Source organism: Schistocerca nitens, chromosome 10 (genome assembly GCF_023898315.1).
Source record: "Schistocerca nitens isolate TAMUIC-IGC-003100 chromosome 10, iqSchNite1.1, whole genome shotgun sequence".
NCBI lineage: Eukaryota > Metazoa > Arthropoda > Insecta > Orthoptera > Acrididae > Schistocerca > Schistocerca nitens.
In genome coordinates, this window is record NC_064623.1 from 109955004 (window position 1) to 109981324 (window position 26321).

The window sequence follows — 26321 nt, forward strand, 5'->3', positions numbered from 1 at the left end:
CCTAACTAACCTAAGGACATCACACACATCCATGCCCGAGGCAGGATTCGAACCTACGACAGTAGCAGTCGCGCGGTTCCGGACTGCGCGCCTAGAACCGCGAGACCACCGCGGCCGGCGGTCAAAGATGGCTCCAAGGTATGTGTCAGTGGGGCAATGGTATGGACCCTTTCATGATCTGGCTGGAATCTTCTTTCTTGTAAAGATCACAGCCTGGTTCTTAGCTACGTTGAACGTGATCCATCATGTGGTGGCCCAAGCTGTCAGCTCGTTGCAGGCATCATTACATCAGGCAGATGCTCATACTCCATGCAAAGAGCATGGCATCATGTGCATAGAGCGCCAGGTGGACCTCAGAGTCTTTGAGATGTTTGCTGTGAAGAAGGAGTACAGGAGGGGCTGAGGATGGAGCCCTATGGTGCTCCCGCTTGGATATGGCGCGCTGTCGATACGCCGCCATTTGCTTGCATGTGGAAAATGCACCAGTGCAGATAGGACTGGAGCAGGTGGACGTGCGAGAGCAGAACCGCCAGTCCAAGGAGCCTGTACAGGAGGCCATCTTGCCACACACTGTTGGAGGCTCTGGAGACGTCAAGACCTACCGCTCAAAGGCACTCGCGACACTTAGGGCTGCGTTGAGTGGCCCCTTCAGAAGCCGAACAGATCGTCAGGAAGCAGGTTGGCCTTTCTCCGTGATGTGCCACTGTAGCCACTTCACTTAGAGCTGCTCGAAAATCTTGGACATTGATGACAGCAGGCTTATAGGCCCGTAATTCTATGCCAGCCTGTCGTCCTTCCCCACCTCTGGAATAGCTACCACCTCTGCATGTTTCCATGCAGAGGTATAACTGCAGGTCCTCAGACAGAGTTGAAGAGGGTTGTCTGGACTCATACTGTGTCTGATAGTAATCGCTTCAGGAGCGCGTTCTTGACTTCGTCACACCCCCTGCTTTCCTGAGGTGCAGTTGTGCGATGCGAGATGTTGGTGGACCTCATCTTCCGTGATAGTGTCGATAGCGTCGTCTTCAGTGCGGTTGCTCAGGAACAACAGTAACAGCTCTGCCACCAGGCAGAAATGGTCGTCGTCGAAGACGTCTTCTATGGCGCAAAGTTAGCCATGAAGATGTCGGCTACCCCACAGAACCTAGAAGTAAATAGAGTGGCTTTCAGACTGTGCAAGGTGTGTCCAGCTTCCCTGTCCATCTGGGTACCCACTATCACAGAGGGCTGGTTGCTCCACGCAATTCGTATCACATGATACTTGGGAAATGAAACTTAAAGCCTAAAAAAATTGTTTTATGTAGATGAAGCAAAGCTACATTCGTCTGTGTAGTTAGTTTCTCAGTAAAAATTTTAAATTTAACTTACAATAATTAAAACCATTGTTTTGGGATTAGCACGTGTTGTCCACTATGCAGCCTCCATCATTCAATTATGAGGAAACTATTCTGCATGAAAAAATTTTTCAGCATCTGGTAGCCACATGTCACAGCTTGCTAATGAACTTATTTTCTTTTTGTTGTGGCCTATAGTTATTGTGATACTTCAAAGTAAAGTATAACACTGCACATATTTTGAAAAAGTTTGCAGTGAAAAATGTAGTCACTGGACAGGTTACATTTGGTGCGTTTTATTCCATACATTACTGCATACTGAATATAAATAATATATCGAAATAGTTTTTAACAGAGGAAGGAGAGTAATACTTCTTTCCACTCTCGAGACAATACGTTAGAAATATTGGAGATTGTCTGCAATGAGGTTGGCACCTATGTGCCAACTGGTATGATGTCCTATGTAGAGTGCGGTCTGCCTCGCATTTCTCTTCATCTTATGTTGCCGATGCAAACTGAACTTGAAAATGAAAGAGGAGTTTAATGAAATGAAAAGACATTGGGAGTGTAATATTAGTAATTTTCGCCTCACAAACATTAATACACGCTCAATAGTATAATAGTAAATAATATAAGTTATTGAACAATTGTAAAGTAAAAGAAATGAACCATCGCATAGCAGCGACAGAGTCTATTATTCTTTATCTTTGCCGTTCTTGCGCGGTGCCTGTAAATCTCTATGTACATGTATCGATTAATGGTATAAAAAAGAATTCTGTTGTTTCAAGACAAATGAGGCATTTGGCGCATCACCTTTTACTGTTTGTATTCTATGAAAGGCGGACGCAGACTTGCTACGTTCCGCAACTGTATTTTATATTTTATGTGAAAATATTGAGTGAATATGCTAATTGTTATTTTTGTTTCAATCACAAAACATGTAGTTTCTTGTAACTGATTACGAACAGACAGCATCAAGAGGACATTTTGACTGTTAGGTATAAAGTATTTAACCACAATGGTCATCTATTGTAATGTAATATGAAAAGGTACGTAGCATTAAAAAAAAAGTGTGTTACAGATAAGTGTGGTTAATTTAGTAAATTAACCTTGATGATTTCCATCTCCTCATTCACTCAATTGATAATTATTTTGTGTTAGTTCATCACCAGAAATTACAATCACGCTGATGGGCCGAACGCAACATGAGGCAGAAGGAACATTATCGTTTTCCTATTATTTCTGAGCCAATTTTTTTTAAATTGTGTAGTGTTGCATTTCTTTTAAAGTCCATAAATCTTCTGGTCCCTTAGTGTTGTTCCGGGTATGACTACATCACGAATATAAAAATGCACAGAAATGATAATGTTTCTATAATTCAGGTATTTAATGCTCAATGTATGTTATTATAATAGTGTAATCAATCCCTGATTCTGTTGCCAAGTGGCACACCAAAATATCCATTTTTTCCACATTTAAAAAAATATAAAATAACAGTTCTTTTTCTTTTTGTCCCCCCAAGCGCAACGCTACAGGAGTCATCAGCCCATGACACTGACTATGTTTCCTCACTCTGTGGTGCATAGTTTCAGGAAACAATGTTACCTGTATAATTTTGTTCATAACGTCACCTATATTATTAAATTTATTCGCAAATTTATGAATAAAGTGTTCATTTTACAACTGCCATTTTAGATGAGTGCACTGTGGACTGTTGATGTGTTCTGCTCTTGGTTGTTTCGAATGACACTTGAGCGATATAACAGTGCTCAATCAAAATGCAACACGGTTCCTGAACTGTATTTGGTGTATGTGCAGCAAGTAAAACAAACGTACATTCTGTTAACACAATCTACTACAGGAAATCCATCAAAATTAACAGTAGGAAAATAAATCTTTTTTTATAGTCGAACAATGCAGCTGCATGTGTAGGAGACAACAGTACATTTGTTTTTAATACATTCTTCTACGGAAAAGGGTAGGAAATAAAAAAAGGAGGAACAGTCGTGTTACTATCTAATAACTGAAGCGAATGCATAATATATTTGCTATTGATAATTCTTTTCAAAAGAATCATGCAAAATTAAAAAGAAACTGTTGCTTTACAATCTAATAACTGTAGTTGAAGTTCAGACAAAGTTGTAGATTTTTTCACACTTTCTCGTTTTCTCTCATTGTCTTAAGGAAGTGTGCAAGCCTTGCTACAGCATCCTCCTTTCAACCAGAAATGTTCTATTTCTAAATTTTTTTAGAAGGAAGTAAACCTTTCTGTTTTCCTTCTTGACAGATCTGAACTACATTAATTATCAACCCTTTTCCATACAAACACACTCTTCGGTAATATATATTTGTGCAATGACTATCCATTTCAGCAGAAACTAACAATACGCAGAAGTAGTAACACGTTATGAGCGTAATGTGACTGTACAATGTGAGCCACATGCATCAACTGTACAATGCGAGCCACATAAATCAGTTGTTTACTATCGAGTATCATGAGATGTCTTCAATCCTGTCTGTTCATTCACAATGTTTAATTCCGCGTTCTGCTGTCGGCAATTCTAAAATGAACAGGTTATAAATAACTTCAAAATCAACAAATCTGAAAAAAATCGATATAGCAGCGAGATGAGGCAGTGAGTAAACAAGCAGACATAGAGAAAACAGCAGTGGGACTGGTGCTGTGCTAGGTGCCTTACGTACCCAGGGGGTCGTTCAGTCCTTCGCCACAGGAAAGCCCCCTCTGCTGACTTCTGTGCTCTCTTGGCTAACACGATGGCTTTTGCGTCCAGTTTTGAGACCACATCATGTCCCACCTGGAGTGGTGGGAGGGGTTAGCATGTAACACAGTTCCTGAAAAATACATGTGTACATCAAGAATTCGAATGACTTTAGATTGTAGATAAGTCTTAGCTGCAGAGAAAGATAAAATTAATAACAGTGATGGAGAGTTATAGCGAAAGCAGTTCTGCATAACTGTTAGGTATATATTTATGTTACTATTTGTAATAGCAAAGATAGAATGCTATAATAAAGTACTACATTTATGTTACATAAATTGTATGTCAATTATTACAGGCTAAATGCTGTAATGAGGGAATTGTAAAAACCTGTAATATTTGCTAAATATTCGATGTATGTAACATACATGTTGCCATCACTTTAAAAAATTAAAACAGTAAGATAACTAGTTGCCATCCATACGTGTATCTTCAAAATTCTGTCTACGTAAGGGCCAGTTCGACTCCTGCATAACTGATTATCTTACTATGTGATGTTATAGGTAGAATATAAGAAATAATGCTGTCTTCGTCAATAGTTTAAAACAGTAATGATAATGTGGACAGACAGCACAGTTAAAAACACTTTAAAACTCTTGAAGACAGTAAACACTTGAAACAAAAAGCACTTGAAAACTTTTGAGAAACACTGAACATGACAGAAGTGACACTCACCATTAAAAACAGAGTACAGTTCACTTTGATTAAGACAGGAAAAGGACCTGCCCTATGATGGAAGATTATTGAAAAGATAGGAGGTATGGATAAAAGATAGGAGAGTGGTGGTGATGAGAACTTAGGACTGGTGAGACATGGTTATCAGACAGGGTTGGCTGTGGGGGAAAGGGACAGAGGTAGTGGGTATTGGGATCTACGAATTTGAAAGGAAAGGGGGCTTGGGTGACAAGGAAGGGGAAATGGCTCTGAGCACTATGGGAGTTAACATCTGAGGTTATCAGTCACCTAGAACTTAGAACTACTTAAACCTAACTAACCTAAGGACATCATGCACATCCATGACCGACGCAGGATTCGAACCTGCGACCATAGCAGTCGCGCAGTTCCAGACTGAAGCGCCTAGAACAGCTCGAGGAAAGGGAAAAAGAGGAGGTAAGGAATAGGGAGAGGATGAGGAAGGAGCTGTTGGGGGTGGGGGGAGGGGTAAATAGGGCGTGATGGATTCAGAGTAAGTAGGATGGGTAAATGTCAGGGCAGAGTTTGTGATCCGGGAGAGTGAGACAATTGAAATTTCTTTGGGAGTAGACATACGGGTGTGCAGGTGCAGCAGCACACTAAGATTGGGAAGGAGAGGGGCTCAAAAGGATTGTTAGAGTTGAGTCTGTAGATGGAGAAGGTTACTCAGAGGTGTTCAGTGTGAGTGAGGAGAGATGGGAATTTGTTGAGTTGGTAAAGGATCCTTGTGGGTGAAGGTAAGCAGATGCAGAAAGCGAGGCAGAAAGCATGGCACGCGAGGATCTGGATGAACGTACAGAACAGAACTTGGGGGGGGGGGGGGGGAGGGGGAGTCCTGGTACCATTTGCATGGCAAAGGATGGGATGGATCAGGGATTTGTATTAGTGAAGGACAGAACCTAAAGCTTCAGAGATTAATGCTACTGTAGTCAAGTAGAGATAATGACATTTCTTTATTAGTACGGAAAATATATTGATTGAAGAATAGTTGAGACTACAATTACATACAACTGTATATGCATTTTTTCGCGTGAGAAGTAGCGCGGAAGTAAAATCTTAAAAAAGAAAATTTTTATTTTGATAACTGCAGTGGTATAAGGATTTCTATAATGGAGGGTCAAAACAATAAGGAAATGTCATTCGAAAATCAGAATGCCAATGTAGTGGATGTTCATTTGCAAAATGCAACAATGAGTGGTTTGGAACCGTTTAGCGGTGATTATTTGGATGCTGGGCGCGACATGCCATTGTTGCATTCGACGCCCATGAATACAGAACATTTAATTACAAGCAATACGTTAATTACAGTAGACGTAACTAATGGCACCTCGAGGCAAGATAATATTTTAAATGAGAGCAGTACGCGTAGTATGGACGCAGGTGCTGACAAGCGTAGGCCGGAAGTGAATATGGAAGATATGCAAGCCTTATTTCGAGCCTTAACAGAATCCATACAAACAAGCATGAATACAATGAAAGCAGACATAAATACAAAAATGTCGGGTTTAGAGACTAAAATGTCAAGTTTACAAACGATACAAGCAGACATGACTAATATGAAAGCAGACATGATCAAAGTAAAGTCCGAGATCGAGAAGGTTAATACAAACATGACACACATTTCAGACGAGGTAAAAAAGAATCCATACAAACAAGCATGAATACAATGAAAGCAGACATAAATACAAAAATGTCGGGTTTAGAGACTAAAATGTCAAGTTTACAAACGATACAAGCAGACATGACTAATATGAAAGCAGACATGATCAAAGTAAAGTCCGAGATCGAGAAGGTTAATACAAACATGACACACATTTCAGACGAGGTAAAAAATTTGCGCACAGAACTCAATAGTCTGGACACGAAGTTCACACAGCAGATTTCACAAATCTCCACGGAGGTGGACAGGAAAATTAATGAACAAGTACAAATTTCGGTTCACGATATGGGTGAGAAATTAAAAGGCATAATGGGCGAAAAATTTGAAACACTAACACACACGTATCGACAGGAGCTATCCGGAATTAGAGAAACCCAAGAGAATTTAAAGGCAATGCAAAAGATTACGCAGGTCAACTTAGACAATGTACAATCAGAAGCAGCGAAACTACATTCTTTCTGTGACGACCTGCCAGAAAATGTAGAAAAAATCACATTGGAGGTAGGATTACTCAAGTTAGAACACAAGAGGATCAACTCAGAAATTGTGCAGCTTTATGAATCGGTAAAGAGCAATGCAAAGGACGAAAATACAACGTTCGCAGAAAAATGCGTACGTGAACAGCGTACCTATGTGGAAGCGGTAAAGGAAGTAATGGGGGACAAGGAAGAAGAAATCTTAAAACGCGTAGGACATGATATCAGATAGTTAGAACAACGGTTAAGAGACGAAATAGTTAACAAACAAAGTACGGTAATATCATCGCCTGGGGCGATAAACAGCCATCCGCCAGTGGGAGAAATCAGTGGCGCGGACAACAATGCCCAACCCACGCCGCGCGACCGCATGTCGACGCGCGACGCGAGCAGCGGGCAAAACTTTGCTGAAACAAATATACCATCACCGCAGGGAAATGCTGTTCCGCCGTGCTGGACAGCGTTGTTAATGGATGAGAGCTTAATAAAACATCGACAGTTACCCGTATTCTCAAATGAGAAAAAGGGAACGCACCCGGTAGTGTTTGTCCGAGCCTTTAGAAATGCACTGCCCAGGACTTGGACAGAAGCTCAAAAGATTAAATATGTAGTAGGACACACCGAGGGTGATGCCCTTTTGTGGGCTACGGAGATGTCGGAACTTTGCGAGACATATGATCAGTTTGAGAATGCATTTTTAGATACATACTGGTCAACAGCTATCCAGGAGAGGTTAAGACGAGAGGTATTTAACCCAGTACCATATCATTCAAAATTCGGGGGGGGCTAAGAGGCTATTTTGAAAAATACCTAAACTAGACCCGTTACTGGAATAATCCGATATCTCATGTCGATGTACTGAAAATCTTAAAGAACAAGTTACCTGCAAATGTTAGGGAAAAATTAATAATTGTTCCCGAATATGATCTCGAGTATTTTCTTTCAGTGCTCGACTCAATAGATCTGATTCATGAGGATGGGCAAGCCACGCCTAGTTACAGTAACGGTAATGGGAACAACCCAAACGGGAAGAACTACGGTAACGGCAATGGCTTTGGAAATTATAACGGTCGTGTGCGTATGAATGAATGGCATCCGTATGCACCGCCGCGCCACAACGGAAATCCGTACAATCGGTCTACAAAACTAAATATCAGCCCCATAGGTACGGTAATGGCTGAGACAACAGAAATTCGAGGGAAAACTTCGACAATAGGCGACAAGGAAATGCAAATTACCAGGGACGGAATATGCAACACAGGGATCCGAGAGATTACAGGCAGCCCGTACAGTGAAATCGAAACAACCGGGACACGAACTGGCGAGCACGCGAACATACGGTAAGCATAGTAGAAGTGACGGCAGAAAATGAAACAATACCTTTACCGGCCCCAGGAAATAATAATTGAGCGTGACTAGAGGAAGAAGGTAACGAACTGTCAGTGTGCCACAGTACTAATATGAGCGACTTAAACACTAAAACGAACAGGAACGGAAAGGAGGAAGCAGACACTGAAACAAACCTACACATACAGCATATCCGGAATCTATTTTTAAGGTATGATAAGGACGCAGAAATGAAAGAAGACTTGTTTATCGAAGAGAAAGAAACAACACGCAAGGTAAGTGAAATTATTCAAGAAACAATAAAGGTAAAGGTGGGAAACATAGATGTACTAGTTGTTTTGGATACTGGCGCGTCGACAAGCCTAATGTCTACTAGCTTGTTCAAAGAGATAGCGAGGGAAGTAAATGTTCCCACACTACCTGTAGAGAACTGTAAGATCGTAACGGCGATGGGAAGTAAATCTAAAGTTATAAAATTACAGGCCAGCATACCCATTAGCATATGTGGTGTAATTTTGCAGTGTACTTCCTTGTTGGTAGACAAACTTATAGTGAACTGCATACTTGGTATGGAGGTGTTCAGAAGATATGGCATAAAAATAGATATCGGCAGCGGGGAATGCCAATTTCATGTAGGGGAGCGCACACTGACTGTGGACTTAATAAGAACTACAATGACAAATCAGATTAGGCCGATACCAGACATTAATGTTAAACTTGTCTACCCTCAATGGCAAAGGAGATGGAACTTGATGACGCTGGTAGGAAGATCCTAGATGAGCAAATAGTAGACAGTAAAATAAGTAAATCCGCTTGTCTTAACAATGAACAGCGAAGTGAACTGACAAAATTACTCTTCAAATATCATAACATTTTTCGTAAACAACCTAGTGTTATTAAGGGATATGAGTATAAAATGGAAGTATACCCGCATGAAACATATTGTAGAACGTCATATGGCACCCCTTGGGCAAAGAAAGAGGCAGTAAGAAAAGAAATAGAGCGTATGATTAGGTGGAGGGTTATTGAAACATCGCACTCACCTTACTGCAGTCCGATTCTCGCAGTTGGTAAAACTGACGGAACGGTGCGGTTGGTGTAGTCGCGAGGGAAATAAAACAAAATCATCGTTCCTATAAGAACAAGGCCAGAGAATCTAGAAGAGCAGCTATTAAAGTTTCATGGCGTTAAGTATTTAACATCCCTGGATTTGAAGGCTTCGTACTGGCAAATTTTATTACATGAAGAGAGTAGAAAGTATACAGCCTTCATAAATGCCGGGAGGAGCTACCAATTTAGGGTGCTGCCTTTCGGATTAAATGTGAGCGCTGGTGTATTTTTTGAACCATTAGACAGGCTACTTGGACCGGAACTGCTTAGCCAGGTTACACTCTACGTTGACGATCTATTAATTGCAACTCAAACATGGGATGAACATGTAAGTATTTTGGGAAGGATTTTTCAAAAATTTGATGAATACAATGCCACTGTTAACTTTAAAAAGTCTAAATTCGGAAAGGAAAAAATAAAATTCTTAGGGCATATTATTTCACCAGTAGGAATTCTACCTGACCCCAGTAAACTAGATGCGATACGGAATTTCCCAACACCCTATACTAAGAAACAATTAAAAGGTGTTCTAGGAATGGCCTCGTTTTTCAGAAAATTTCTGCCACAACTGTTGAACAGTAGTTCACTATTAAACTTACTGCGTAAAAACCACAGTTGGTTGTGGACTAAAGAATGTGAAAATGATTTTCAGCAGATTAAGCAGGCGCTGATTAACGCGCCTATCCTGAAACACCCAAATATGGAATTGGATTTTTGTTTAAGCACCGATGCTAGTTATCAGGGGCTCGGTGTGTGTCTGTTTCAAATAATAACAAAGGATGGTAAGGAAGCAGTCGATGTAATCAGTTTTGCCAGTAGAACCCTCACAGAATGTGAAAGATCTTATTGCGTAACTGAGCTAGAAGCGTTAGCAGTAGTTTGGGCGTTTCGTAAATTTCAATATTACCTTTGGGGAAAACATACCAAAGTTTACTGTGATCATCAAGCCTTGTCCTTTCTTCTGACGTGCAAGTTGTTACGTAAGAGAATAGCGAGGTGGTGCATGTATGTCCAAGAGTTTGATTTTGAGATAGTGTACATAAAAGGGGAACAGAATGTTTTGGCAGATGCACTATCACGGTTACCTCAAGATCTTACCGATTTCCACGAGTTTGAGGAACAAACATCAGACTTCAAGGTGCTTTTAATAAATGATGGAACTTTTAAACGATATTATATTAAAATGTGCAAAAACATGCAACGTTTACAGGAAGAAGACCCGAGATGGAGCAAGGTAAGGAAAAAATTGGAGGCTAGAACACACGAACGTTTAGAGCAGTATTACATTATACATAATGGCGTCCTCTTTCACAGAAGAGATCGACGAATGGATAAGTGGTGTGTGTGCATACCTCAGGAATATGTGGAAAACTTAATTCAACACACGCACCGCACATGGGGGCACTATGGAGTGCTAAAGTGTGCCGCCAAAATTTCTACGTATTGTTATTTCCCTAATATGAGGTGACGTATAGAGCAAATAATCAGACGCTCTGCGGTGTGTCAAAAGGTCAAACATCAGAATAGGACATGTCTTAACGTACTAAACCCAATAATACCAAAGCAACCAAGAGATCTTTTATCTATTGACGCCGCAGGACCTTATCCCCAAGCCCGCGGCGGAGTTAAATACATCGTAGCCCTGTATGATGTTTTCAGTAAGTATCTCCAGCTGTACGCAGTCAAAACAGTTAGGTCAGGGCCAATTATAAGGCGAATTCTGGAAGTCTACATACCACGCATTGGGAAACCCCAAGCAGTCCTAACTGATAACGCCTAAAATTTTACATGTGACCAATGGAAATCATTTTTAAAAACACAAAACAAACGTCATATTTTAGTATCCAACTTCCACCCGGAAGCAAGTCCCGTCGAACGGTGCTTCCGTGAATTTAATAGGTTTATCCGCACATACATACCACAGAACCAAAGGAAATGGATAGAATACCTGGGTCCGTTTCAGCACATAGTAAATCACCTACCACACATCTCAACAGGGCACACACCGGCCGTAATGTTTGAAAAGGTGGAGCTAGATGAATGGGCAAAACCGATAACTAAATTACGACACAAAGACGTAGTCTTAGATGAGAAAGTACGGCGAGCGCTAATAACATTGGAAGAGCAAGCTCAAATAAGGAAAGGAATTTACGACAGGAAATTGAAAAACGTAACAGAATTCCAGATTGGACAGGAGGTACTACTAAGAACGCATCCGAAATCATCGAAATTAAAGGCATTGAATAAAAAATGGCAATTGTTGTATGTTGGTCCGTATATCATTGTTCACAAGCCACATCCGAGGTGCTACTTGATAGGAAATATAAAAAATGGTAAAATAAAAGGCATGTATCCACATAAAGATTTGCGGAAATTTATTAAATGAAAATTCAAATCTCATTGTGTCCTTATCTGTTGCATCAGTAAAACGCAAGAAGGTAGGAGGTCCGTCGCTCTTTGACGAATAAACCGACTGGTGCTCGGTTCCTCTCCAGCTAGGTGGTACAATGTTTATATTTCCGGTGCCCTCTCCCTCTTCTACTATCCTGCTTAATCAATAAGGAATGTTCAATTTTCTTTTACTATCTAACATGCAGAGAGTGAGATGCAGCCTAGTGAAAATAAATTTTCCTTGTATTTTGATATTGTACTTTCTTAAGACTTAATTCACAGCGCGCGAGCTTTAAGCGAGAGGCATGAGCGATGAGGTATACTGAGCCGTGCTGCCGCGCTTAAAGCAGAGCGTACTTCAACAATTATATACAAAGCGGTTAACAGCTGATTGTAGGGGCCAAGTAGGCAAAAAGCAAGGTTGAGTTCAGTGTCCCCTGTACGATGCGCAAAGACACACTGCGCACCGCGACGGAAACCTAGAATTTAATCGAATCGGCATCCACACCGCGCAACCAGCGGGACAAAACGGAAGCGACACGAAATGGGGTACCTATCAGCTAGTTACTCTGACGTAGATGAGCAACACAAACTAAACGAATAGAGACATTTATTCCTAAGTCGGCGACTATACTGTAAAGAGCACTAATTTTAAGAGTATATCATTAAGTTAAGCATATGCAGCTCTAAGAAAATGAGCACATTGACGCAAGTAAACTATAAAGAGAGTAGAATGCGCTAAATTTGTGAACTTGACACAATGCATTGAACGTACATAGTTATACTTATTTCTCAGTATTCAACGTAGAAGAGAATAAACACAGGAAATGACCTATCCGACTATATACAACAGGATGAAGACAAGTTGAAAAGGGAAGTAACAACATGTACACTTGAAAGAACGCGAGCCGACCGTGGTGACCGTGCGGTTCTGGCGCTGCAGTCCGGAACCGCGGGACTGCTACGGTCGCAGGTTCGAATCCTGCCTCGGGCATGGGTGTGTGTGATGTCCTTAGGTTAGTTAGGTTTAGGTAGTTCTAAGTTCTAGGGGACTTATGACCTAAGATGTTGAGTCCCATAGTGCTCAGAGCCATTTGAACCATTTGAAAGAACGCGATTAGCACATAACTTAAGAACTAAGCGACTTACATACAACACATAAGTGAGCAACGATGTGAAAGGTAGAATGAGATATAAACATAGAAAAATGCGTGTGACTGAGACGTAAACTATAAAATAACATATCGTACAAGATTTAGCGAGAGGAGCAGTTGTATACTTATAGAACTACACTTCTTTACAGACAACATTAGAAGTAGTGAGCTTAATGTACAGGGAGAATACAAATCCACAAATTTGTTATTACAGAACTCACCTATGTTAGTTACTATTAATTACACGATACCTTATAGTATAAGCAGCAAAATAAAGCTGTAAACATGAATTGAACAACACGCGGGAGATAAGCTAAGTAAATACAAACACCAACCAATACGCACACAACGTAATTGCATGAACTTAAAACAAAAGAACTGAGGTAAGTACTGTATGTTTACAAAAGCGATATGGAGAAATAAATGAAATTTCACTGCTGGATAATATTTTGAAGTAGAGAGAGTGAAAGGTTTTATTAGATTCGACTGAAGGTATTAATTAGTTAATCTACGTTTGTGGTGACGTACCGTGCATGGAGTGAATCTAGGAAGAGAATGAAAGTGTATTAGAGTAATAAGAGTTTATTTATATTTGTGGGAAGAAATAAATAGTGCGGTGGTTCTAGTGTGAGAACCCTGTAGGTAGTACATGAGTATAAATGGCGATTTATGTGGAATATTTTTAATGAATAATTATATGGGTATACGGTGATGAATATGAAGATTAATATTACAAGGGTACCTAGGAAAGGGCCACGAAGCCGACGTAAGAAAGAATACACTATATAGTTTTAAGTCTTAGAATGAATGGTTGTATGAGTGTGGAAAGCAAAGTATGATGGTGCATGTACGGTAAGTAATTATGAAAACGAACATCACGAAGAAGCAGTGAGGAGTATAGAAGAAACAGTGAAGTCGATAGTAACAATGGTACATGATAAACATTTAAAACACACCACAGCACAGTGATTTGCTACGCAGACATCAGAATGTAAAACAACCTAGTGTGAAAAATATTTCCTTAGCGACTGAGCTCGAGAAACTATAAGGTGAATGTGAATTCGACATTTATTTGCCAACTGTATTATTGTTAATGTCGATGTCCATGTAAACTATAAGGTTAATATAAATGAAAATATGATACACGATTCGTGTGAGGAATGAACACAAAATGCAGTGAAACAATATTTTCTACACTGAGTTCTTGACGCACGCAGGAGCGAAAGCATTATTTTAGCACATGCGCGTTGTTATTTAGCGATAATGAATTATGAGTGGAGCTACATATGACAAAAATACGTTAAAATTATCGGTCACACGTCACAAAGGTAAACATGTACATGTCGTCGAATCAATAAGGCAGAAATATGGCTTGAAATATGTGTTCACGAATGTGGAATATTACGACGATTAACAAGCAGTGATGAAGTTACGATTGTCAAGGGATAAAACATCCCCCACACTCGCTCACAAACGAGCACTTGTAAATATTATACATAGTATGAAGAGTTATCAAATGCCAAGGATAGAATAAGTACACTAACGACGCACTACAAATAGCAATCCTAGAAGCAGCTTGATCTCTGAAGCAGACCTTAGCAAATCCTGTTTCCATGTAGTGAGTAGTGCTGGAACGTATTTTCTATGTGTATTTGTGATGGTAAAAACGCGCAGGAGGTTCGACCTGCAAGTCAAGAGAAGGAAGTGTGAATGTGACTTGTACATTTATGTGTCAACTTTACTATTGCCAATGTCGATGTCTATGAAAATTTGTATGTAGTATTTTCTATTGTAGTTGTGGATGTAAAAACGCGCAGGAGGTCGGTCCTGCAAGACAATAACAAGAAAGAGCAAACATTCAGAACAAGTGCAAGATTCCTTCTAATTTACTTATTGTTGTGTCAGATGCTGCTTAACATGGAGTCCATATACGAAATGTGAATGTGAATTGGACATTTATTTGCCAACTATATTATTGTTAATGTCGATGTCCATGTAAAATGTATGTATGTACTCTTTTCTTCTTTTCTATGTGTAGTTGTGGACGTAAAAACGCGCAGGAGGTCTATGTATGCACTATTATCAATTTTATGTGAGATTTTATACTTGAAGAAGAACAACTTACGTATGTATGTGAAGTGCAACGCGACGGACGAGTAAAATACTCGCACGTGTGAAGTGATACAAAAATATTAAGGCGTAATAATATTGAAAATAACGGCTCAGCCGTAATATGAGTAAACGCTACAGTCTAGCAAAGTGAATACAGAGAGTGTGATGCGTGTGCGACGGAGATATCAGAGGAAATCCGTATAACCACGAGTTGAGGTGTGAGAACCGCTGAACTATAATGCACGACGGAAGATAATGCCGTATCCTGCAGTGCGGCTCTTACCCTCAATGTCACTGGCCGAAAACCTCGCCCAGGCGCGAGATGAGGTATTGGTGTTCTTCGGGTTGAGCGTTGGAGCTGAATCCGTCGTATCCAGTCTCCGGACTGGAGGGCATATACAACACCGACTTCGTGAGCCTGGAGCGACATTATAGTGTGTGCGCGGGCAGTGCTGCTGCTCACGTGGCGCTTGCGTCACTGCGTCGGGCGCGTTAAACAATGAGCTGCTGCTGGCCATAAGTGCAGCGAACAATGAGATAACGTGTGCCGAAAGGACAGCTTCTCAGAATGGCTAATGAACCAAAAGCCAAGGAGAAAAACAATTATTAAAATATAGTGAAAGGACAATTTAAGAATTGTAACATTTTCCCCCTGGTAATACTGCTTAACAAATGTAAGGAGAAATAAGAGACTACGACGTTAGCACGCCATGGACGTGCGATATATAATATGAATATATGTGAATGTAATTACGTGATATAAGTATATGTGAATGTATTTATATGTATGAATTTGTAATGGCCGAGAAAATGAGCTTTGTAGATATACTTGTAGTAGCACAAGGGTATTAAAACTCCATTGACGTGCACCAAGTGACTGAACTATGAGCCCCAAGGTTAATAAGGCTACTGTATAATGTCTCCCTAAATAAAGAGACATATTTCCGACAGTATACAGTAGGGGGGCATTTGTGATAAACCTTTTGCATTTCCTTTATGTTTTCGTCTCCTTTAAAGGCAAAGAGAGAAGATGAAGCGGTAGCCCATCATAGAGCCTATGCCTACCGTCATGTATTTTTGACTTTCAGTTGTTAAAAAACAGGGGATTTTTTTTCTGGTACCAGTAGGAGGAAGGAAGGATTTGCGCTCAGCTAGTGAACGAGTGAGAAGCACGCCATTTTTAGCGAGTAATTATAGACCGCCATTTTGGGGTCGCTATGAATAAGTGAGGAGTATGTATTTCATATGTGCATCGTTTAGAAAAATACAGTATTGTTTTATGAACAGAAAGGTCGTGTGAGTTGTTATTTCAAATAGTACGATAATTACAAAAACTGAAGCCCACCTGTGTACTTTGGAAAATTACGAAGATCCGATAAGCTTAATGGGAACACGGTCAAGACTTCAAAGGAGAACAAGGCGACCAAACGCAGCATTATAAAGAATGGTAAGCACAAATCTACAGCGGAGAAAGAAACTACTTCGCCCTGCAAAATAATATGAACTAATACGAACTTATTTCCAGGCATAGCTCAGCTTATTGTGCTTGCCATTCATGCCGAAAAATTAATCTCATTAATTCAATACATTTTTAAAAAGCCACGCATTTCAACATTTTATTATCATCTATTCCGTTATTTTATTATATTATAGTATTAATGCCAAGGATGTGGGGAAGAGAAATAATGCAGAATCAATTCAACTGAAACATTTTTAATGTGCTGCTACAGTACATCATACCAGTACATACTGGTACCATTACTGGTACAAAGGGGCTCAATATGACGCCCATCAGTGTCCAGAATAATCAGAAAGTACAGGATTGCATTCTGCACAGCATGTGCGTAGGAACGCTGGCTTGATATGCTGCGCTTCAGATCAGCGCGTATGAATGTTCCCCTGGTGAACCCTGTCCTTCAGGTAGCCTCAGAACCAGAAATCACAGGGAGTGAGGTCAGGCAATCGTGCTGGCCAAGCATTTGGAAACGATCAGCTGATAATTCAATCGTTTCCAAACGTGTTTCGGAGAAGCAGGTGAACTTAATGAGCGATGTGCAGTGAGGGCCCATCTTGCATGAAGACTGTTGAGTTCAATGCGTCTCTCTCCTGTAAGGCCAGCATCACATGCTGGCGAAGCATATCGCAATAATTCTGGCCAGTCACACTGAATGTCTTTGGTCCTCGATCACCAACCTATTCAAAAAAGAATAGGCCAATGATTAACTTAACCGTGAAGCCACACCATAAGGTGACACGTTCACTGTACAGAGGAATTTCGTGCACAGTGACTGGAGGTGAAGATCCCCACACTTGGCAATTCTGTGTGTTCACCTCACCTGTCAGAGAAAAATGAGCTTTGTCCGTTCATAGGATGGTTCAGGGCCAGCTCTCATAAACTTTAATCCTTGCGAGAAAGTGGAGAGCAAAGTCAACATGTCATTGTGTGTCCTGTGGTGCACGCTGCTGTATGGTATGGGTCTTGTATGGATACTATGTGAGAATCGTTCGAAGCACCTTCCATGCAGTGGATCACAGGATGTTAAACTGTTGGGAAACAGCACACACACTGCCTGACGATCAGGAATTGCCGTGCAGCATTGTATGTCACAGCAACAGCAATTTCATCAACCACCTGTGTTGTAAACGGTCATCAGCCTCTTACTGGAGCAACTCCCAGTTCTCCAGTTGTATCGAACTTTTTCATCATGCTTTGTACAGCAGGTGAAGAAAGAAGACCCTTCCATAATCCTTTCAGCCGACGATATTCTCAAACAGCAGGCGCAGCATTATTGCTGTTTTGATAATCGAGCTTCACCAGTAACGCCCTGCTTCTTTTGTGCAAGTGCACTGCGACTGCTCAGGTGTGTGAGACTATGAATGACAATGACTGATCACCTGGTGGGCCATAGTTGGAACTGGACATTAATCCATGCTTTTGGTCTGAATTTTTCTGTATTTGAACAAGAAACAATTATATCTGGGCAAACATAATGAGATAACAAGCAGCTAATTTACGTAAAATACGCATTACGCAAGTGTATTGCACTAACTGCAAGTCGTTACATACATATGTTGGCAGATGACAGTATATATCGATTACACATCGTTTCCATGCTCACTAGCTTGTGTCCTTCTTGCAAGTGGAATTGATAACATCTTTACCTATGATGGGACGTGTAACATCTCCTTGGCAGCTTACCAAAAGTATTTGCTATGTTGGTAGTAAGGCAAAGTGGGCATGGCCCCACTCCACATTGTTGCCAAACTTATTCAAGATGGTGGATCCAACATGGCGGCCATAGATATGGAAACGTCACACTGACGTCATGGCAGGAAGCTCAAATTTTGGCGAGAAAATATGTAATTTGGGCTACCCTACTAATCTAACCCCACCCAACTCCCCTTCCCTCGCCCATCTGGAAATTGGTGGGAAAAGGAGTCAGTCTGTGCCGGGCTGCTGGATAGGATGGGCATAAGTCTTTATTTTGCATGCATTGAGATGGTGATCCAGTGAAAAAATAGTGGAAAATTCGTTCAGTCTGTGCTGAGCTTCCCAAGAGGACGGAAGAGGATGGAAACGATGTGTAATCGATATATACTGTCATCTGCCAACAGATGTATGTAACGACTTGCGGTTAGTTCAATACACTTGCGTAATGCGTATTTTACGTAAATTAGCTGCTTATTGTGTGCTATGTGTTCAGTGGATGAGATGTCTGTGGTTGAGAAGGAGGAGTTAAACAGGGATATTAGCTGTAATGTTGCAGGTAAGGACTGTGTCCATAACCACCTGCACGATGCTTGGAAAGAAATGATACTTGGTGAATATATGAAGAAGACAAATACACTTCAGCAAATGATGAAGAAGGAACAGGACGGAATAAGTTACACTTCGCAACTCAGGTTGATAAATATGTATGCTGTAACTGTAGATCATTCGATAAAACTCCATTCAGTCTTCTGAAGTGCAAGAGGCAAGACGTTCGTCCACTCCAGCATTCATGTTCTCTGCCCCAGAGTCTCCGTGCCCTCTGGAAGAAGCCATGCACTGGGCTTGCAGCACCAGCCACCAACAACAGCAAGCTGGCCGTGTGCTAAGCACTTCCTGTCGCTCTGTAAATACCTCAACCTTCTCTGTGGCACACGGATACCCCTTGTCATTGAAAATGAACTGCTTCAGGAGTTATTAAATCTTGTGTCTAAGCAATGTGCAGAATATTGTCAGATACGTATCTTGAAGATGTCATAGGAACAATATGTACCACTGCAGAGAGAGCGAGAGAGAGAGAGTTTTGCAGATGATGCAAGAACATTTAAACAATGTGCGCTGTAGCTACACGTTCTAGTCTGAGGAATACCACCACCACACTTGAACACTGATTCTAAAACAAGATCGCAGCACACTTGTGAAATTATCCCTAAGACACTTCGTACAATTTCGTGGGCAACGATACATCCCTCCCTGCCTTTGAGCACGAGCTGCTTCAGGAGTTGCTAAATCCAATTGAATATGTCTGTAAATACAGGTTCAAAAAGATCGCTGCACAGTAGTTTGCTTCAGTTTTGCGATGTATACCGCTACACTCGAACATTGACTCTAAAAAGATCACGGCACACTTGTGAAACCTCCCAGCCTTTCTCCATGAGGCAGTTCATACGCTTTGTGGGAAACAGATCCCAAAACAGACATCAGCTGCAATATCCGATGTTACACGCCAAAACGACGATATTTGCAAGATGAAATAAATATATCTGTAGCTTTAAACTGGTAAACAGGAAGCTAACCACTTTTTGATCTTTAGCTGCTTGTTTCAAGCCACAGCCAGAGAGAGAAAAAATGGCTTTTCTGAAACGCTGAGTGGGCTTATTTTATATGTGTTACTGGAGTCAGGGACGTTAAGGCTCTATTTTTTGTTTTCCTCACTTCTTGAAGTGCACTGGTGTCTTAGCACAGACAGGAAAAATCGCAACGATTACATATCTAAAACTTCTTGACATATTTTGTATCCCATAACAGATTGCGAGAAAAAATTTTCGATGAATTTTTGATGTCCTACAGCTGCTGGTCTGGAGGCTCTAAAGCCACAATGGCGGCTGGGGGACAGCATCTCGCCTGTCTGAACCAGAGGAACTGGAGAGTACTAGAATTTCAGCAGCAAGACTATTTTGTATAGATTTGAAGAAAAACATACAGCAGTCATATTGCACTGACAGCTAAACTCTGCAAAAGTGGTCCACAGATCATGAAATACAGAAACTACCACCAAAGACACTTCCTCAATTACACAGGTCTGCTACTATCGAGGAAAGTTTGAATTTTTCGGTGTGAAAACGATCTGTATCCAGGCTATGTCACCACAAATGACTGTGCGATCATAACATATCGATGTAGTAAACACAATTCGTATCCTGCACCATACAAAATTATCTGGAATACAGCTGTTGACCACCACACTCACACATATACCGCGAAGACAGACAGATCCCAAAAAACATAAGCACATGCATCATATATAGTCGTAGTACTGGATAATTCCCACAAGATTGGTCGGTCATCCACCACGGGCAGTTGTCACGAGGCAACTGCCCCCGCACACGCTGGCCTGATGCGCGATCAGGGCATCCTCCACAGACAGCAGTCACTCTCTGAACTGGTGTACAAAGACTGGGCTGGTTCCCGTGGCACAAGGGCGTTACTGTTTTCAGCCCCGAACTGCTTGATAGCTGCCATGCTTTCTACAGCCATCTCCAGACTCTCGGATTACAAGAACATATTTATTTTCACATTGTTTGCCAGAGTATCATACCGTTTCGCGATAGTTCTCGATCAGCCACATAGCAGTATGCTACCGATCGCTTTCACAGTATAATTACGAAGATAAGACGTGGAAAATTATAGTTCTAGAAACACAAACCTTTAGCAAGGTCATTATGTGGGACGTGCTGCGAATCAATGAGTAACTAGAAACTCATCCCATCTGCGAAGATCTCTACGTGATAATTCGAAAATAGAGGAAACTGATAGTTCCGCTCGTTTTTTTTTAACGATTACCGATTTCATTGATATAACAAATTCCAAATCATCCTTCTACTTTACAAAGTTAACTAAGCGTTTCTCATGTTTAGAGAATCAGCAAATGTCTCTTCCACCTGTTTTTCACCATCTAAATGCACACAAAACACACATCACAATCGATGTGCTCTCAACCAAATAAAGACAGGAAATGCGTAGAATGTCAGTACAAGCTGTCAACTGGTCAATTTACATGGGAGGGAATAATTGTCCAGCATGAACACGCGCCCATATTGAATCTTCTCAAATTTCCACGGAGAATACTCGCAACACACGCGATCACGAAGGCTGCCCAACACATACTGATTACTAGTTCGCTATTTAGCCGTCTAGAGGCCGACACGGTTAGATCAGCTGCACGTTGTATCCCAGTCTGTCCCGTGTGGTCGGCTCATTACGACAGCTCCCGCTGTTAAGTCGGAAATATCCATCGTTCCGGCCACAGGTTACCTCCGCCCCAGGCCCCGTACACCAGGGAGAATCGTCCTAGGAAATCAGCCACATATTTACCACTGTACTTACAATTAAATATTACGATTACAGCTTCAATCTGATGACATTCGACAATGAGAGAAGTATCGGAAATACCCCCTCCTGAAGGCTGGAAATATCAAAATCTGTACTATTGTAGGACTGGAATAATTTTTCACGTAAATATCTTTCATTCACCTTACGGCTATTGAAGCGCTGAAACCGCAGTTTTGCACGTCAAATCCGAACCTCCCCTATGCAAGACATAGTCATTTTCTTTGTACATGTCGGAACACTGACCACAGTAACTTTACACCTCAACACATACGCTACAAGCCTGATGATCATAGCATATCTATCACACATGCCCCTACTAAGTATAATACTTCGCCAATAACTAAATGCTGGTGACACCAAACAATACTGACCGAAAATCCACGATAGATGGACATACCTCATTTTTTTTTCGGGTGGTATCAGAATGTCATAGGAAGAGAGACGTAATCATCTTATAAATGACCAGCTATCTTTTAATAAAAAAATAAATAAATAAAAAACACAATCGCAATAACTTTGTTACTGTCACCTTGCATAAAAAGTGTCCTATTTCTACAGGTGAACACAAGTATCGCTAACGATATCCATCTTAAAAACTCTAAAAGCTTTATAAATCAAGGTATAGTATTGCTTCCGAATGTAGTGGTCTTGCACACGAATACCGCAACCCTGTGTATTAACATACCGATAGCGCAGGTGCACGTCGCTAGCGTGTAAGCTCGTAATAAAACCACCTAATTTAGAAAGTGAACGTGGTATTAAGTTGATATTTGAAACTCCCTGATGCCGCCGCTAGATATTTCTCGCGCTAACAAACAGTATTTGTAACGCATTCTATCTCGATGCCATGCCAGAGAGTCTATGATATATCCACTGGGTTATAAGAGAGGGAGGATGATGGTTGATTGAAAACGATGGTATGAAATGTGGCGAATCACCTAAAAAATGCAACGCTAGATTGAGGTCGTAAGAAATGTACAAATTCCCATGACCAATACATTGGCTTTTCAGGTGTATAGTGTTATGCTTTCTGGCTCAAAAATGGCTCTGAGCACTATGGGACTCAACTACAGTGGTCATTAGTCCCCTAGAACTTAGAACTACTTAAACCTAACTAACCTAAGGACATCACACACATCCATGCCCGAGGCAGGATTCGAACCTGCGACCGTAGCGGTCGTGCGGTTCCAGACTGTAGTGCCCAGAACCGCTCGGCCACCTCGGCCGGCCGTTATGCTTTCTGGTAGAAATGTTGTCTGCGATATGGAATCTTATTCAGCCACATATGGAGGTGTCTTTCACTGATTACAGCCACTAGTGGATCATATTCGTGTTGGGCCACATACGCAGACTAACCATCTACACCTTAAATGCAAGGAGTCAATGGTCTCAACACGGCGAATTTCGCCAGTTCCTCCAGGACGAAGTAATAGACATCTGCTTCTGAGACTTGGCTCGAACATGGGGTGAAAGTACGGGAGCCAATTGCTGCTGCTACCGCATCGACAGGCCGGCAGCTGGCGGCAGAACAATCGTCTATGTCAAGATTTCACTGCAGCACCACCAACTCATCCTTTCAGAGCTAAACACACTAGGAGCCATGGGGGTGGCTGTAAACACCTCTGCTCGGAAGATCACCTTTGTCTGTCTATCGACCACCCAGAGAATTGCTTCTGGAAGCAGATTTCGACAACTGCTCTCCACGAAGAGGCGAATTTTCACTGTCAGGAACTAAATACACGGAGTGGAATTCTCGCCCCTCCAACACCAGTGGGCATTACTTCTCTCACATTGTTCAGAGAAACGGTGTAATCACTCTGGGGGCTTTTAACCCCGCACACTGCCCACCTGATGGGTTGTGCCAGCCAGACGTGACTGACACAGCCCTACTGAAAGGAGTTGGTCAACACACATCTGCCACAATTTGGAACATCCTGTCTTCAGCTCATGTACCTGTGATCTTCAAGATGGTCGTAACTGGCGCAAGACTGCCATTCAATCGTCCAGATTATCGTAACATGAACAGTGAGCACTATACAAAGAGGATGTGCTTGACCCATTCGAAGACGTCCCTGACATGAACAAAGTGGGTACCGATGCAGCCCTGGCCATCCTCATCCAGCAAATACTTCGGGCAGCAGACACAGCAACACCAAGATGGCTGCAACGACCGCGTCAACTACTGCCACACGTCCTCGAGGCAATCACTGTTTGGAATCAGCTGTCCCGTGAATGGCAGATCACCTGCAACCGAGACACAAAATGCCAGCTCAACCACATGAGCTGGGAGACCAAGATGGCTGTCGAGGAGGACTGGAACTGTGAATTGGGCAGCCTAGTGAACACACTAAATCCTGATGTTGGTAGTGCTGGGAGAGACATCAAGGACCTCCTGTGTCGCCAACAGCGCATCCTGCTGCATGCCCAGGACTTCACCTGCAAGCCAGATGGTAAGGCAAGCGTACTTGCTGGTGCCTTTGCAGCAAATATTACACCTGTGACCGACATGGTGGATGAAGACTGCCCTGTCGAAGAGCAGCTGCCTGTCTTCCTGGCTGCAAGAGTTTGTAATGCACCAAAAACTTTTGATACGATTTTTGGTTTCGCATTATGTAACAGAGCCGACTCAACTTAGTCTCGACAAGAAAATCCATATTAACCAAATATTCTGAAAACAACAATAACTTGATAAACCAAGCACGTTTCAAAACTGGTTGCATTTACATGGGAGCGATAATTGATTGCGGAATTGGTAAACTGGCAGCTAGAATCCGATTTGCAGAATATATTTTGAAGTGTTTTCATGACTTCCCGGAAGTGGTATTGGGAAACTGGTTTATATAATCCGATTGTGGGGGCCGCACGTAAACGGGGTGATTGTTGTGTGTCATCTTCCACCATCGGTTGGAGACTAGTAGCAGCCAAACTAGAGAGTTATCGCCCCACGCATAAGCTGTTGTTAATACCACAATACCATAGCTACATTTGGAGTCGTGCCTTGGTTTGAAAGCATGGACAACTGATGAATGGCATTGCATTGTGTTCTGGAGAGGCACAGCAGTGTTACTCCTGACACGATGATGTGGGGAGCCATCGGGTATGACTCCAGAACACAGCTTGTAGTCTGACAGCACAACAGTACATTGAGGACATCCTGCATTCTCGCGTGTTACCTCTTGTGCAAAAGTATAATAATGCCATTTTTCAACAGGGCTCATCTTGTCCACATGTGGCTGTCTGTGTGATGTTGAGGTACTCCCACGGCCACCAAGATCCCTAGACCTGTCCCCAGTAGAATACATGAGGGACCAGGTCAGACATCAACTCCATCCCAGGGCCAGTGACAACAGGTGTGTGCCAGCTTGCCACAGGAGAAGATACTTTTTTACGATACCCTTCCAAGCTGAATCAGTGCACGTACCCACGCAGGATGGGGTGCGCCCGTTTCCTCTTCTCCTTCTGTGTGATTCACTTTTTGTCAGGCAGTAGGCAGTATACGTGTATTAGAGAGAGAGACAGCAACTTACATCATAAACTACTGTTGCTTCTACACACTTACTGATCCACACCACAGACTCCCCCAATTCTCTTACTCTCGAGCCCGATTTTATGGGTGACAATTGTTGTACTGGGTGGTTAGCATAAAGTGCAGCTACTCACAGAGGTCCAATGTGGGCTGTAATTATCGTATGGCACCGAAACTTGATAGATATGCTAATGCATTAAGATGGAACTGATTTAGGCTGGAAACAATTGGTTCAGATTTTGGCCACCAGGTGCAAAATCTGCCACTGTATGCCATTTTGTGACAGCTAAGCTGTTATCTGACAAGCCGTAATGTGACTGAATAGTGTGGCTATTGGGAAGAGAGACCATGTACTATTAGTGAAACTGTTTTATGTGAACAGCAACAATTACAGAACTGCACTGAGAGAGTATTGCTGACTGAGAAGTGTGAGGAGAGGTCCGATGTCATTAAATGGTTTAAAAAAGATGATAACGAAATTAAAAAACACGAATGACCTAGGAGTGACATCTGGAAGAATAAGGCGTCCTATCCCAGTGGAAGTTATTAATGAGGTTCCTGTTCCTGTAACTGATGGTGCAGCACGTGCCCCAAGTAGTGCAAATATTCATGCTGTGTCATGAGAATTGTGTATGCTATGGCCAACAGTATGGAAAGCTTTGCAGTCTATTTTACACTGGTACCCATACAAGACTCTGATAGTGCAATAACTGAAACTGCATGATCCTTAACAAGTTTCTGAATATGCTCTTCATTTTCTGGCCAGGATCAAAGTTGATGATAAGTGGCCAATAAAATTTTGTGGAGTGACAAGGCATATTTTACACTACAGGGTGCAGTAAATAGACAGAACTGCCGACTGGTCGGTTGATTGATTTGGGGAGCGGTGGCAAACAGCAAGGCCATCGGTCCCATTGTATTAGGAAAAGATGGCAAAGGAAGTCGGCTATGACTTTTTGAAGGAACCATCCCGGCTTTTGCCTGAAGTGATTTAGGGAAATCGCCAGAACTGCCGAATTTGGGATACTGTTAAGTTGCATGTTATGCACCAAAAGCCACGGCATTCGCTGTATGTGAATTTGTGCTGTGTGTTCATAAGCACCTTTATTTTCCGTCCACTGTCCTTCGAAGAGAATA

The 26321-nt window shown here is 41.8% G+C and overlaps 1 long non-coding RNA gene across 1 annotated transcript in view; it reads right to left on the reverse strand.

Moving 5' to 3' along the window:
* LOC126210490 (uncharacterized) overlaps nt 1-15508 on the reverse strand; it is a 32669-nt gene extending 17161 nt beyond the window's left edge. The window contains exons 1-2 of the long non-coding RNA XR_007540686.1: nt 15341-15508; nt 4038-4187 (exon numbers count right to left, since the gene is read on the reverse strand). This is a non-coding gene — a long non-coding RNA (uncharacterized LOC126210490). The remainder of the gene's footprint in view (nt 1-4037; nt 4188-15340) is intronic.
* Nucleotides 15509-26321: the final 10813 nt, after the last annotated feature.